A 16,345-nucleotide genomic window follows, 5' to 3' on the forward strand; every position below is an offset into this window, starting at 1 on the left:
CAGTTGAGGCCTGGATCTAGTGCAGTGCCTCAGGGGGCAGTACTGGGGCCTGTACTATTCAATAAATTCATCAGTGACTTGGATGAGGAAATAGAGTGACTGTCATCAAGTTTGCTGGTGACACCAAGCTGGGAGGAGTGGGTGACACTGGAAGCTGTGCTGCCATCAGAGACCTGGACAGGCTGGAGAGCTGGGCAGGGAAAATGTAATGAAATAGAACAAGGGCAAGTGTAGAGTATTACATCTGGGCAAGAAGAACCCCAGGTTCCAGTATAAGTTGGGGAAGGACCTGTTGGAGAGCAGTGTAGGGGAAAGGGACCTGGTGGTCCTGGGGACAGCAGGGTGACCATGAGCCAGCACTGGGCCCTTGTGGCCAGGAAGGCCAATGGTCCCTGAAGTGGGTTAGAAGGGGGTGGTCAGTAGCTCAGAGAGGTTCTCCTGCCCCTCTGCTCTGCCCTGGGGAGACCACACCTGGAATATTCTCATACCAATTTATTTTTTACTAGCAAGAATACAATGCTGGCAAGAAGTATCTCTGCAGATTAGAGTCGACTAACATTACTGATTACTTGAGGTTGTCTCAAAGGATGTGCCCCTGGAGCCCCAGGGACACCTGGAGGAGCCCAGAGGGGACAGAGAAAGGGACATCATGGGCTGCTCCTGTGCTGCTGAGCTGGGCTGGGCTCCTGGGACACAGGGAGCTCATGGCAGCAGCAGCGCTGCAGAGAGACAGCTCTGCCCAGGAGCAGCTCCTCTGCACACGCAGCAGGGCTGAGGGCTCTGCCTGCAGCACCGAGGGCACAGGAGCCAGGCACAGAGAGGGAAACGCAGTCTGGGCTGGGAGGATGCTGAGAGATCAGCAGAAACCAAATCTTCTCAGATATGAAGCCTGTGGCTGCAGGGCATTGCATCTGCAAATCATAGTAGGATCTCAGAAAGCTGTCACATTGCAGAGCCTGCAAGAGATGTAAGTACAGCTCTCAGAGATTCTCTGATCAGAGGAGAGGATGTGCTGCAGAGCAGGGATTGCCTTCTGCACTGTCACAGTGACAAGACGTGAATGCGGCGTTCTCCACAGGATGGCTGTGGGGTGTAAATGTCAATGTGCAGGATGGGTGCCCAGGGCTGTCCTGCAGAGCAGGGTCCCTGCACCCCAGGGCTGTGCCGGGCAGGGACTCTGCCGCCTGCCAGGGTCAGCGCTCAGCCTGCCTGGGAGATCCCAACAACACTGAGGGGAGAAGCTGTGGGGGGAAGGGCGACCCCCGGCAGGGCAGGGTCCTTCTGCTGCTGGGTTCTCCGTGGGTCGGGGCTGCTCACAGCTCCAGCTCATTCCAGAATATTGACAAGAGGAGGTTTCAAGGAGAAGAAGACAATAAGGGCTACAAAGATAAGGAACCTCCCTGAGTCTGTGTTTTCAGTCTCCTACTCTGGGGAACGGGTGGTGATTAAGGCAATTCTTAGTTTTAAACAAATACTTGAGACACGTAAACTGCAGTAGGTCTTCAAGAGAATCCTGACATGCCTTGCCTCTCCTCTGCCTATGCAGAACCAGCATCACCTTTGCTGGACACCTTACACTTAATCTGACCTGTCCTGTTTTCCAGCCTGCAGACAGGAAGATGCCCCCAGGCAGTGCCTGTGAACAGGCAGGATCTGTAGGGCCAGGGGGAGGGCACAGAGGGTGGGATGGTCTGTGAGCACTGACAGGGAACAGACATGGACAGGGAAACACCTCCCAGGGGAGAATCTCCAGGCAGCAGGGAAATGATCAGAAATGAGAGGAAACTAAACCCGGAATTGTTATGGGAGGGAGAACAGAGAAAAGTCCCTGTGCTACCCTGCAGGTCAGATCCCTCCTGTGAGCAGCCCCCTGGCCTCCTCTCCCACCCAGCAAAGCCTCTGCCCTCAGGGCCGGGGGCTCCAAGGCATGAAGCAGCTCCTGTGCAGCCAGAGCTGCAGTTCCTCTGCAGAGCACAGGGGCTGAGAGCAGCTGCCCGGCAGTGTTGGTGTCTGGGAGGTGGCTGCACAGCTGGGGAAGGGTGACGCTGTCTGAGTGCCCGGCTGCCTCTGCCCTGGCCTCTCTCACACCCACCCTCACCGCATTGTCCTTCTTGCTCCCCTGCTCTGGGTCACTGCTGTTGGGATCTTGTTCTTGCTGTCAGGCTCTCTGGGGATGGCAGTTTCAGCTGCAGAGTCACAGCCTGAGCTTGTGGGTCCTTTCCTGCAGGTGTGTCCATGGGCACACGTGTCCCAGCTTTGCTCTGACCTGTGGGCTGTGGGCAATGCAGTCTGTGGGGTGGCGAATGAGCCGTGTGTTTCTTGGGCTAAGCGTGGGGTGCTGAGACCTTAGGGAAGGGTGAGACCTGTCATGGTCTGAGGTGGATCCCTCTGCTCTCAGCAGTGCCTGGTGGCTTTTCAGGGTAACATGGGAGTGTGATCAGCCTCCATCTCAGAAAGGTGCCAGCCCAGGGCGGCTGGAGCAAGACAGAGGGACAGAGCAGCTGCCCTCACTCTGCACTGACCCACAGGCATCCTCTGGTCTCGCAGGACTCGCTCTTTTCTCCCTGAGTGCAGCAGAAATGCTGAGGGTTTCTGACACCCAAAAACACTCCCCATGGTGGGAGGGGAGAAGGAGCTGTAGAAACCCCAAACCTCTCCAACTCAGTTTCTCAGGCCTGGGGGTACAGATGCTGACAGTCCCTTCTGCACCAGGAGCGGTTCCAGCTGACAAAGCTGCACCCCAGGACTGGCCCCTGCCCACCCGATCACACAGGGTCAGGCTGACTCCTCAGGAGCCCCTGGGCAGAGACCCTGCTCTTCATTGCACACTCATCAAGCACCAACAAGGGCTCCAGCCAGGACGTTCTCCTGAAAAAGAGTAAAATGGGTCTCTTTGTGTGAAGGGGTGGGAGAGACTTTGGGAAATGGCTTTGGTTGTTCCCATAGAAGTCTCAATCTAAACCTTTTCCTCCTTGCACAGGTCCTCGTGCCCACAGGCAGCCAATGTCCAACAGCAGCTCCATCACCCAGTTCCTCCTCCTGCCGTTCACAGACACACGGGAGCTGCAGCTCTTGCACTTCTGGCTCTTCCTGGGCATCTACCTGGCTGCCCTCCTGGGCAACGGCCTCATCATCACCACCATAGCCTGGGACCAGCACCTCCACACCCCCATGTACTTCTTCCTGCTCAACCTCGCCCTCCTCGACCTGGGCTCCATCTCCACCATTGTCCCCAAGTCCATGGCCAACTCCCTCTGTGACACCAGGGCCATCTCCTACCCAGGATGTGCTGCCCAGGTTTTTTTTTTCTTTTTCTGTGCTACAGCAGAGTTTTGCCTTCTCACCATCATGTCATATGACCGCTACGTTGCCATCTGCAAACCCCTGCACTACGGGACCCTCCTGGGTAGCAGAGCTTGTGTCCACATGGCAGCAGCTGCCTGGGCCACCGGGTTTCTCAGTGCTCTGCTGCACACGGCCAATACATTTTCACTGCCCCTGTGCAAGGGCAATGCCCTGGGCCAGTTCTTCTGTGAAATCCCCCAGATCCTCAAGCTCTCCTGCTCATGGTCCTATGTCAGGGAAGTCAGGCTTCTTGTGGTCAGTATATTAGTAACATTTGGCTGTTTTGTGTTCATTGTGCTGTCCTACGTGCAGATCTTCAGGGCTGTGCTGAGGATCCCCTCTGAGCAGGGACGGCACAAAGCCTTTTCCACCTGCCTCCCTCACCTGGCCGTGGTCTCCCTGTTTATCAGTACAGGTTCCTTTGCCTATCTGAAGTCACCCTCCATTTCCTCCCCTTCACTGGATTTGCTGGTGTCAGTTCTGTACTCGGTGGTGCCTCCAGCAGTGAACCCCCTCATCTACAGCATGAGGAACCAGGAGCTCAAGGATGCCCTGTGGAAACAGATGACTGGATTTCTTCTGAGGCTATAAACTGTCTCTATCTTCTTCTACATATAAATTATAGACTAACTCATTGCAGATTTTCCCTGTCTGCACTATTTTTTGTCTCTAGTTGTGGTTTTTTTTTTTTTTATTGTGATAATATTGTAATTCCTTTTGTAATGCATTGCCTGCTTTTCTTTTCTCACCGAGTGGCTGTGTCAATGAGGAACCCTACTCTTTGTGTTCAAGCAAAATAAAGGGCACTTTAGTGATTTTTTTCTGCTGACATCGTTCCTTCACGGCCTTTTTGGAGCTGCAGGGACAGTTCCTGTGTGCATGGGTGGAAGGGAAAAGAGTCTTCACATGTCAGCCCTGCCAGGGAGCAGCAGCGCTTGTTCTTCCAGAGCTGTTCTGGTTCCACTCCACACTCTCCTTCTCATCCCTTGTGTTGGTGCAAGGCCTGAGTGCTCTGGCAGATTGGTCACTGTCCTGCTGTGTGTCAGTCCTGTGAGCGCAGGCAGGGACAGGCAATGGGCACTGCTGTCACAGAGCTGGCCTCAGTAACAGTACTTCCACAAGGAAAAGTGATCTTCTTTGGGCGGTGCATGACGGTTTATATCTTCTTGCAATGTTTCTCTCAATCTTATTCCTACAAAAGTCACCCACTTATAAAACGCCATTGTGCATCTGAACAGCGTGTGTGTGCAGGGCTGGCACACAGCAGTGTCCTCTCACAGCCAGGCTCCTGCCAGAGACCTGCAGGACCAGCAGAGCAGGGGCTGGGCTGTGCCTGTGTTCACTGGAAACACTGCAGAAGCTGCCCCAGGGCATCATCATGGACTGGCCCCTCACAACCACCATTTCCAGCACTGGCCTCTCTCCCCAGCTCACAGACGTTGTTCTTCCCTCCATGGAAGGACACTGAATGGCTAGGTCAGCAGTCCATGTTAGCATTGTACAGATGAGATGTGAGTATGCACATCATGTGCGTGAGATGGCATGAACCTGAGTGAGCAGAAACGCCATCAGCTACTCCTGGGACTTCCATGAAGGCCTGCGGGACAGACAGTGTCTCGAGGTCACTTCACATTGGGAGTAACAGCCCACAGGAAACCACCCACTGGGATCTTCTTCCTTGAACTGAGGTCCCCGTGTCCATTTCTCATGATGTGGGGCTGAGGTGTCTCCCATCCCTTTGGGGTAGCAACAGGAGGCCAGAGGTACAATGTGACTCCTGTCTCTGTGAGTAAAAGGGACAGACTCTGTCTCTGAACATCCCTGGGTGCATAAGGAGTCCACGAGGCCAGCTCTGATGGAACCCTGGCATTTCTGTGTGTGACTCCAGGAACAATCCCCAGTGGCCCAGTGAGATTCATCTCAGCTGCTGGGACGGCTCATTGCAAGTGCTCCTGTCTGCTACATCACCCTCACCCATGATGCTGGATTGTGCTTTCAAAAGTGACAGCAGAATCAGAGAACTTCTGAGGTCCTTGGGGAAGGAAGATGTCAAGCCCATCTTCAAGAAGGGCCTGAAGGAGGATTTGAAGAATTCAGGGCTGCTCAGCCTACCTCTGTCCCTGGGAAGGGGATAGGCAGCGTCTTCCTGCACTAGTTTCCGGGAACCTGAAGGACAAGGAAGGCATTGCTGAACTGAAATGAGCGGAAAATCCAATGAGTCCCAAGAAAAGCTCTGGACCCATTCCAGAGCTTTAGACCCCCAGGAAAGAACTCAGTGAGAGTGCAGCCCAGCCAGTTGCATCTGTGTCCCTCACTGAGCAGCACAACCAATGTGCAGTCACCCCATGGTTCTGCAGCCAACCTGCTCTGCAGAGCATCAGTGCCAGGTTGGGGCCCTGTGGGGAGCACAGGATGGGGCCAGGAGCACCAGAGAGAGAAATGTCGGTCCTTATGCTCTGGTACTTCAGTCCTAGTGCTCATCACATGTCCTTAAGACAAACTTATGCACCCCTCTTGTACACCTTACCCGAGAAGTCACCACAGGACAAGGCTCCTGAGATGGGGCCGAGCTGGAGAACTGGGGCCCAGCTGTGACCACAGGAAGGAAAAGGCCTGTCCTGGGTTCTCTAAAGGGCTGGCAGCCTCTGTGATCTCCACCAGAAAAGTCAGCGTGCAGGAAACTGTAGACCATCCCCATGCCCATTGGAAGCACTTAGAAAGAGTTCCTCTCTCCAAATATCCAGCCCAGCTTGCTGCTGCATGAACAACCAGGAGAAACTGCCCCTGGACCCTGATTCCAGACCCCATCTCCTCCACCCATACAGGCAGTGCTCTCCCCCTTGGCACTGAGGTGATTCCAGGGACCCAAGAGGGGAGGAGATGTTGGGTGGGGATATGGTGTCCTTCAGTGCTCCTCATGGTACCTCCTGCTGGGCTTTGTGCCACTGGTCACAACCCTCTGAGCCTGGATGTTCAGCCAGTTCTCAGTGGTGCTAAACAGGAACATGCCCATGAGCACATTGGGCTGCACTGGGAGGAGCGTGGCCACCCAGACAAGGGCAGTTATTGTCCATCGTGACTCAGCACTGGTGTGGTCACACTGGAGCCGTGTGTCCCAGTGTGAGGTTCCCCATTCTGGAGGAACGGGAGGAGCTGTCGTGTGGCCAGAGAAAGTCTGGGTCATGTGTGGAGATGTTGAGAGACCCAAATTTCTTTAGCCTGGTGAAGTGGAGCCTGAGGAAACGTGCTTTTTTAACTGAAATTGAGTTAATTTTTTTCATGCATTTTGAACCTCTCTCCTTCACAGCCAGTACAGTCTTTTGTTCAGATTTACTATGAGAATATTGAGATAACACTGTTTCTTCCCTGGGATAGAGTTCATTTTGTCTTTTAGCAGCTTTACAGTGTTTGCCGTTTGCTATGAAAGGAATGTCAGAACTCACTGATATCTTGGCTGTTGTCAGGGAAACCAAGGACTTCTTTGGCCATCCAGCTGTGGATGCAGATTGGCAGGAGGGGACACAGACATGACAGCACCTGGACTGACGTGCAGGCTGATCAATGAAATATTCCCTATGATTAACGTCATGCTCAGTCTAAAGCTGGAGCCGCTTTTAGGGCTTGTTACTTCCGTTACTTTGGGTTTTCCAGCTGGTTTGGTCAGTTCATTCAGAAGTTTCATTCTGTCAGGAGTTCGATGTCAGTTCGGCCTTTTGCCATTCTGCCATTTTGCCGTTGGCCTTTGGGCCTTTCTGCCTGTTGCCCTTTTGCTCTCTCTTGCTGGGATGGGCTGTTCAGGACCAAGGTGCTCCCTTCTGCAGGACTGGCTGCTCCATGTGACTGGAGTTACACAGGGGATAGCACTGAGTATATTTTGTTAATTTAATTTATCTATTTCTATTTAACTTACCTTGAGTATTGTCAGTGAAACCAAGGTCTTCTCTGGAGTGCAGCTGCAGGTGCAAATTGGTAGGAGGGGGCACAGACAGGACAGCACCTTGATTGACATCCAGGTCAATCAACAAGCTATTCTCTACTATTAGTGTCATGCTCGGTATAAAGCTGGAGATGCCTTTTCCAGCCAGTTAGTTTTGGTTTTCTGGCTACATTGGTTAGCTCTGTTCGGAAGTTCCATTCTATTGGGAGTTCAGTGTTAGTTCAGTTTTACAATGTTTTGCCATTTTTCAGTTGGCCCGTGGACCTCTCTGCCTTTTACACTTGTACTTTCTCTTGCTGGGATCAGCTGTTCAGGACCAGGGTGCTCTCTTCTTTTGGGCTGCCTGTTCAGCACAACTGGAGTTATGTGGGGGATTGCACTGAGTATAATATATTTTAGTTCATGTGCATTTTAGTATATTATTAGTAGTAGTGTATTATTTTTTTGTCTTATTATTTTATTTTCTAAACCCACAAGTTTCTCCCTTCCCTTTCAGTTCTCTCCCTTCTCCCACCTGGGGACTGGGAGCAGGTTGTGAGCAGCTCTCACGGTCTTAGTTGGTGGCTGTGGTAACACCATGACAAGAAAGGGCAGTAGTAGCTTCAGAAAACTTGAAAATCACTTTCCAAGATGACACCTTTTATTTTATTTTACTATTTTTGGTAGAGGGAACAACATGAGAAAGGAAAACCATCAGAAACTGCAGCTCTGGATATCCAGAGTGGAGCTCAGGATAAAGAAATGTCATTCTGAGCACAGTGCTGTAGTCATTCAGAGGGACTCTGGATCAGCCATGGCTTTGTGTTTCCAGGAACAGCTGGTGAGGATGGAGAGACAGCAGCACAGGTGGGGACACACTGGGCTGAGAACAAGGTGGGGAAGCGCATGGGGTGTCTGCAGCCTGTGGGGAAACAGCCACAGGCCTGGGACAGTGCAGGATGGACTGTGGTGGACATGGCCAAGGGCACTGGCAAGGCTGGATGTCCCTGAAAGAGCCAAGGTCTTTGTCCCCTTGGTTATGGCTGATGCCAATGAGGCCTAAGAAAAGGCACAGTCATCATGGCCATGGGGCTTCTTTGCCTCCTTGCACCCTCTCAGGGAGACAGGGAGGTATGACACCGTTGTCCTTCACTTGGCATCGCACTCCCCACAGCCCCAGGAAGAGCCCTGAGCCACAGTGAGGGACAGGATCTCCCTTCCCAGGGGGAGGGGCTCAAGGCTTGGCCATTGTCCTTCATCAGACAAACCAAGGGCTTTCTCAGCATCAGAGCTGCTGCACTTTGCCTTTGCCTGATGCAATCGCTGCCTCCAATTATCTGCTCTAACAAGTCCCTGGGGAGGCTTTGTCAGTAACAGCCCTCAGTGGGGCCCATTAATTCTTCAAGGTACTTTGGAGTTTGCTTCTGGCTTGGACTTCTTGAGCAGATTCTTCAGTCTGTCCTTGGTATCTGAGGTTCATGGACTCAGCACCAAATACACCATGGGGCTCATTAAAACACAGAAAGCCTTAACAAGCAATGTTTCTTTCCGTTATTTTCTTCAGATCTTCAAGCCTTGTAGAACTAACTGAAGAGGTTTCAAAGGGACACTTGCTGATGAAGATTTCAAAGAAGATTTCATAAAGGATGTTTCTTCTTCCCAGGGCGTTTTCTGTCATTTTCCAGTGTATAGAAGAAGTGACAGCAGCATTAAACACTGGACTTTGATCCCGAGCGTCTCCTGAAGACATCTGGACAGGCAGCAGAACAGTCCCTTGAGGCTGGACACTGTATGGACAACCTGGCTCCTCACCCCCATCCCATTCTGTCGGTACCCTCACTGGCCACAAGAGATTGCATCACTTTTCCTCCATCAGACTTCTCCACTGAGCTCTGCAGGAGATGCTGCAGCTCCTGTGCACCAGCTCCACCTGCTCTCCTGTGCAAACACTGCACAGTTTAATAAACAGCAAAACACTTTCCTCAGCTGTGTGTGTAAGCTGGACCTGATGAGGTCCAGCATCCAAAAGGGACAGCCACACAAGAACTGATTTAGACAGAGAGATAGGAGAGGGTAGAAATAAACAGCACCCCAGATACAGCATCTGAGATACAGCATCCCAGATACAGTATCCCAGATACAGCATCCCATATACAGTAACCCAGATACAGCATTCTAGATACAATATCCTAGATACAGCATCCCAGATACAGCATCCCAGACACAGTATCCTAAATACAGCATCCAAGATACAGCATCCCAGATACAGCATTTGAGAAAAAGCATCCTAGATACAGCATCCCAGATACAGCATCCTAGCTACAGCATCCTAGCTACAGCATCCCAGATACAGCATTCCAGATACAGCCTCCCAGATACAGCCTAACAGATACAGCATCCTAGATACAGCATACCAGACAGAGCATCCTAGATACAGTATCCCACATACAGCATCCCATATACAGCATCCAAGATACAGCATAGCAGATACAGCATCTGAGATAGAGCATCCCGGATACAGCATCCAAGATACAAAGTCCTAAATACAGCATCCCAGATACAGCATCCTTGATACAGAATCCCAGATACAGCCTTCTAGATACAGGATCCCAGATGCAGTATCCCAGATACAGCATCTCAGATACAGCATCCCAGATACAGCACCTTAGATGCAGTATCCCAGATACATTAGCCCAGATACAGTATCCCACATACAGCATCCCAGATACAACATCCTAGATACAGCATCCTAGATACAGCATCCTAGATACGGCATCCCAGATACACCATCCTAGATACAGCTTCCCATATACAGCATCCCCAATACAGCATAATAGATACAGCATCCTAGACAGAATCCCAGATACAGACCCCTAGATACAGCATTCTGGATACAGCATCCCTGATACAACATCCTAGATACAGCATCCTAGATGGAGTATCCCATATACAGCATCCGAGATAGAGCATCCTGGATACAGCATCCAAGACACAAAATCCTAAATACAGCATCCTAGATACAGCATCCTAGGTACAGCAACCCAGATACAGCATCCTACATACAGCATCCTAGATACGGCATCCGAGATACAGCATCCTAGATACAGCATCCCCAATACAACATCCTAGATACAGCATCCCAGATACACTATATTAGATACAGCATCCCAGATGCAGCATCCGAGCGACAGAATGCCAGATAGAGTATCCCACATAGAGCATCCCAGATACATGATCCCAGATACAGCATCCTAGATACAGCATCCCGGATACAGCATCCTGGATACAGCATCCTTGATACAGCATCATAGTTACAGCATACCAGACATAGCATCCTAGATACAGCATCCAATATACAGCATTCCAGATAAAGGTCATGGAAGCAGGGCCTGGCCACTTGGGAGGAATATAAGGCTGCTGTTAGAGGATATAGGAAGGCAGCTAGGATAGCCAAGGCCTCCTTAGAATTACAGCTGGCGAGAGGGGTCAAGGACAGCAAAAAGAACTTTTTCAAATACATAGCAGATAAAACTAACACCAGAGGCAATGTAGGCCCACTGATGAATGGGGTGGGTGCCCTGGTGGCAGAAGATACAGAGAAGGCAGAATTACTGAATGCCTTCTTTGTCTCTGTCTACTCTGCCGGAGGCTGTCCTGGGGAGCCCTGTACCCCTGAGACCCCGGATGAAGCCAGGTCAATGGAGGAGTTTGCTTTAGTCGATGAGGACTGGGTTAGGGAGCAATTAAATAGTCTGGACATTCATAAATCCATGGGTCCAGATGGGATGCATCCGCGGGTGCTGAGGGAGCTGGCTGAAGTCATTGCTGGACCGCTCTCCATCATCTTTGCCAAGTCTTGGGAAACGGGAGAGGTGCCCGAGGATTGGAGGAAAGCAAATGTCACTCCAGTCTTCAAAAAGGGCAAGAAGGAGGACCCGGGTAATTATAGACCGGTCAGCCTCACCTCTGTCCCTGGGAAAGTAATGGAACAGCTTATCCTTGGTGCCATCTCAAGGCATATCAAGGATAAGAGGGTTATTAGGGGCAGTCAGCATGGCTTTACCAAGGGTAGGTCATGCTTGACCAACCTCATAGCCTTTTATGAGAATGTAACAAGGTGGATGGATGGTGGCAGAGCGGTGGATGTTGTCTACCTTGACTTCAGTAAAGCCTTTGACACAGTCTCCCACAGCATCCTCACAGCTAAGTTGAGGAGGTGTGGTCTAGACAATAGAGTAGTGAGGTGGGTTGCAAACTGGCTTAGGGAGAGAAGCCAGAGAGTGGTAGTCAATGGTGCGGAGTCTAGTTGGAGGCCAGTATCTAGTGGAGTGCCCCAAGGGTCAGTGCTGGGGCCAATATTATTCAATATATTCATTAACGACTTGGACGAGGGAATTGAGTGTACTATCAGCAAGTTTGCTGATGACACCAAGCTAGGAGGAGTGGCTGACACGCCGGAGGGCTGTGCTGCCATCCAGCGGGACCTGGACAGGCTGGAGAGCTGGGCAGGGAATAACCTGATGAAATTTAACAAGGACAAGTGTAGAGTCCTGCATCTGGGCAGGAACAACCCCAGGTTCCAGTATAGGTTGGGAGATTACATATTAGAGAGCAGTGTAGGGGAAAGGGACCTGGGGGTCCTGGTGGACAACAGGATGACCATGAGCCAGCACTGTGCCCTTGTGGCCAGGAAGGCCAATGGCATCCTGGGGTGTATTAGAAGGGGGGTGGTTAGTAGATCGAGAGAGGTCCTCCTTCCCCTCTACTCCGCCCTGGTGAGACCACATCTGGAATATTGTGTCCAGTTCTGGGCCCCTCAGTTCAAGAAGGACAGGGAACTGCTGGAGAGGGTCCAGCGTAGGGCAACGAAGATGATTAAGGGAGTGGAGCACCTCCCTTATGAAGAAAGGCTGAGGGAGCTGGGTCTCTTTAGTTTGGAGAAGAGGAGACTAAGGGGGGACCTTATTAATGTTTATAAATATATAAAGGGTGAGTGCCATGAGGATGGAGCCAGACTCTTCTCAGTGGCAAACAATGATAAGACAAGGGGTAATGGGATCAAGCTGGAACACAAGAGGTTCCACTTAAATTTGAGAAGAAACTTCTTCTCAGTGAGGGTGACAGAGCACTGGAACAGGCTGCCCAGGGAGGTTGTGGAGTCTCCTTCTCTGGAGACGTTCAAAACCCGCCTGGACATGTTCCTGTGCGACCTCACCTAGGTGTTCCTGCTCCAGCAGGGGGATTGGACTAGATGATCTTTTGAGGTCCCTTCCAATCCCAAACATACTGTGATACTGTGATACTGTGATAAAGCATCCCAGATACATCATCCTAGATACAGAATCCCAGATACAGCATCCTAGATACAGCATCCTAGATACAGCATCGCAGATATAGCATCCAAGATCCAGCATCCCATATACAGCATCCCAGTAACAGCATCCTTGATACAGCATCCTAGATACAGAATCCTAGATACAGCATGCCAGATACAGTATCCCAGATACAGCATCCTAGATACAGTATCCGAGATAGAGCCTAACAGATACAGCATCCTAGATTCAGCATACCAGACAGAACGTCCTAGATACAGTATCCCACATACAGCATCCCATATACAGCATCCAAGATACAGCATTGAAGATACAGCATCCGAGATAGAGCATCCCGGATACAGCATCCAAGATACAAAGTCCTAAATACAGCATCCCAGATACAGCATCCCTGATACAGCATCCTTGATACAGAATCCCAGATACAGCCTTCTAGATACAGGATCCCAGATGCAGTATCCCAGATACAGCATTCCAGATACAGCATCCCAGATACAGCACCCTAGATATAGTATCCCAGATACATTAGCCCAGATACAGTATCCCACATACAGCATCCCAGATACAACATCCTAGATACAGCATCCTAGATACAGCATCCTAGATACGGCATCCAAGATTCAGCATAATAGATACAGCGTCCTAGATACAGCATCCCAGATACAGCATAATAGATACAGCATCCTAGACAGCATCCCAGATACAGACCCCTAGATATAGCATTCTGGATACAGCATCCCCGATAGGACATCCTAGATACGGCATCCAAGATTCAGCATAATAGATACAGCATCCAAGATACAAAGTCCTAAATACAGCATCCCAGATACAGAATCCTTGATACAGCATCCCAGATACAGCCTTCTAGATACAGCATCCCAGATGCAGTATCCCAGATAGAGCATCCTAGATACAGTATCCCACATACAGCATCCCAGAAAGCATCCTAGATACAGCATCCTAGGTACGGCATCCCAGATACAGCATCCTAGATACAGCATCCTAGATACAGCATCCCAGATTCAGCATAATATATACAGCATCCTAGATACAGCATCCCAGATACAGCATAATAGATACAGCATTCTAGATACAGCATCCCAGATACAGCATCCTAGATACAGCATCCAGGATACAGAATCCCAGACAGATAATCGTAGATATAGTATCCTAGATACAGTATCACACATAGAGAATCCCAGATACAGCATCCCAGATACAGCATCCTAGATACAGCATCCCCGATACAGCATCATGGATACATCATCCTAGATAGAGCATCTGAGAAACAGCATCCTAGATATAGCATCAATGATACAGCATCCCAGATACACCATCCTAGGTACAGCATCCAAAATACGGCATCCTAAATACAGCATCCTAGATACAGCATGCCAGATACAGTATCCCAGATACAGCATCCCAGATACAGTGTCCCAGATACAGCTTCCTAGGTAAAGTATCCTAGATACAGTTTCCTAGATATAGTATCCTAGATAAAGTATCCTACATAGAGTATCCCAGATACAGCATCCCACGTACAGCATCCCAGATACAGCATTCTAGATGCATCATCCTAGATACAGCATCCCAGATACAGCAAACTAGGTACAGCATCCTTAATACCACGTCCCAAAATCAGCGTATTAGATACAGCATCCCAGATGCAGCATCTGAGATACAGCATCCCAGATAGAGTATCCCAAATAGAACATGCCAGATACAGCATCCCAGAAACACCATCCTAGATACAGCATCCCAGATACAGCATTCTAGATAGAACATCCCAGATACAGCATCCCAGAAACAGCATCCCAGAAACAGCATCCTAGATACAGCATCCTAGATACAGCATTCCAGATACAGCATCCCAGATACATCATCCTAGATACAGAATCCCAGATACAGCATCTTAGATACAGCATCCCAATACACCATCCTAGGTACAGCATCTCAGCTACAGCATCCTAGATACAGAATCCTGGATACAGCCTCTCAGATATAGCATCCTATATCCAGCATCCCAGATACAGCATCCCAGACAGCATCCTTGATACAGCATCCTAAATACAGCATCATAGATACAGCATACCAGATTCAGCAAACTAGATAAAGTATCCCCGATGCAGCATCTGAGATACAGCATCCCAGATATAGTATCCCAGATACAGAATCCCAGAAAGAGCATCCCAGATACGGCATTTTCCTGGTTTTGTTATAAACAAATTTCTCTTTCAGTGAATTCTGCCTGTCAGCTAAAGCCTTCTTATTAACTGCATTTTCCTGGAGAACCAGACACATGTTTTTGTAAACCTAGCAATGGAATGCAAACTTATTGATAATCATGGATGGACATCTCGCGAGAGGGGTAACGAGAAACCGGTGACCAAGAAACTGACCAACTGTGTATAACATTCCATTCATGTGGATACTTCATATAAAAGTCGGAGATCACGAGGATCTCATCCCTTTTTGCCTTTTCCCTTCTGCTTATGGCCGACATTAGGAGAGGACCTTGCTAGTCGTCCCTGTGAACTGAGGCCTAGTGACAGACTGAATCCAGCTCCGGTTCACTGCAGAGTCTAATCCAGGACTTTGGGTGGCAGCTCTGCAGTTGCTGAGACTTTCAAGATTGGTTTTGTAGATTTTGTATTATTTTCTCTATTCTTATTAGTAGCATTAGTAAAACGGTTAATTTTTCCAACTCTTTTCTCTCTGTCCTTCTTTTCCTCCCGATTGCCTGTCCTGAATGGGAAGAGGGGAGAGGGAGGGGCACAAGGGGGAAGTGGGTGGGGGAGAGGAGTTTAACAATACATCTGCCGGGGTTTTATTGTCACCCCGCAATCTTAACCCTCGACACAACTAAAGCACAACCAACCTACAAGTTTCTTGCAAGTCTCGTACCAACACACACAGGGCATCTCCATTTCTTTTTCATCATTTTAAATGGGCAGATGGATTTTTCCACAAGAAAATCCCCAATCTAAGCAAGACTCACTGTTCAGCACACCAGTCCTGCACTGACCTTGCCGCCAATAGGCATCCTGTAGAAGATGTTCCATACTACGATTCCTGCCACAATTTTATCCCTGAGGTAGAAAACGGCACCATGGCCATGCCCTTCTCTTTGCTTTGGAACGTGAGGCACTGGGGGAAAACTTGGAGGAATGTCAATTTCTGATGCTTCTGCTTCAGTCTCTTGATCGAAGGGACCTTGTCCCTCTAGCAAAGAGATGTCCAAACATCCAGTGCAGAAGAGAAGCAGCAGCTCTTTGCCGGTGATGTTGAGAGCGGACTAAAGAGCAGGGCCCTGGAAGAGACGGAGGTGTTGTTCTTTTCTTTGCATCCAGCAAACGTTTCAATAAGACGAGAACGAAACCATCCTGACATGAAGCACAGCGCTGGCCATTCCCGACTTCCATCGCCAAAAGCAAAAGGCAGAACAGCTGCTTCTTTAAGGCAGCATAGACAAAATAAAGATGCTTAGAACCACAGCAACTCTTCTGTGAAAAACCTGATCATTTGATTGCTATGGAGGAAATTCAGCCTCCCTGGGAAAAGAAGTTTGAATTTTGGGAAATGACTTACCCAAGGCCTTCTTGAAGGAACGTTACGTTTGAATCCCATTGGACTATCCAAACCAGCCTTTAAAGCTTGGTGTAGGAAAGAAGCAAACAGATTGATGTCTCCTGGAGCTCTGCACTGCGTTCAGACCAACTCTCTGGGCACTACCCAGCGAGACACATAAACC

At 49.7% G+C, this 16,345-nt stretch overlaps 1 pseudogene across 1 annotated transcript; it reads left to right on the top strand.

Moving 5' to 3' along the window:
- Nucleotides 1-3,003: 3,003 nt before the first annotated feature.
- Nucleotides 3,004-3,939, top strand: LOC309452028 (olfactory receptor 14J1-like; annotated as a pseudogene). Its single transcript has one exon. The product of its transcript is annotated as an olfactory receptor 14J1-like (transcript).
- The last annotated feature ends 12,406 nt before the right edge of the window (nt 3,940-16,345 follow it).

Source organism: Streptopelia decaocto (genome assembly GCF_964273445.1).
Source record: "Streptopelia decaocto genome assembly, contig: HAP1_SCAFFOLD_226, whole genome shotgun sequence".
In the NCBI taxonomy this organism is placed as follows: domain Eukaryota; kingdom Metazoa; phylum Chordata; class Aves; order Columbiformes; family Columbidae; genus Streptopelia; species Streptopelia decaocto.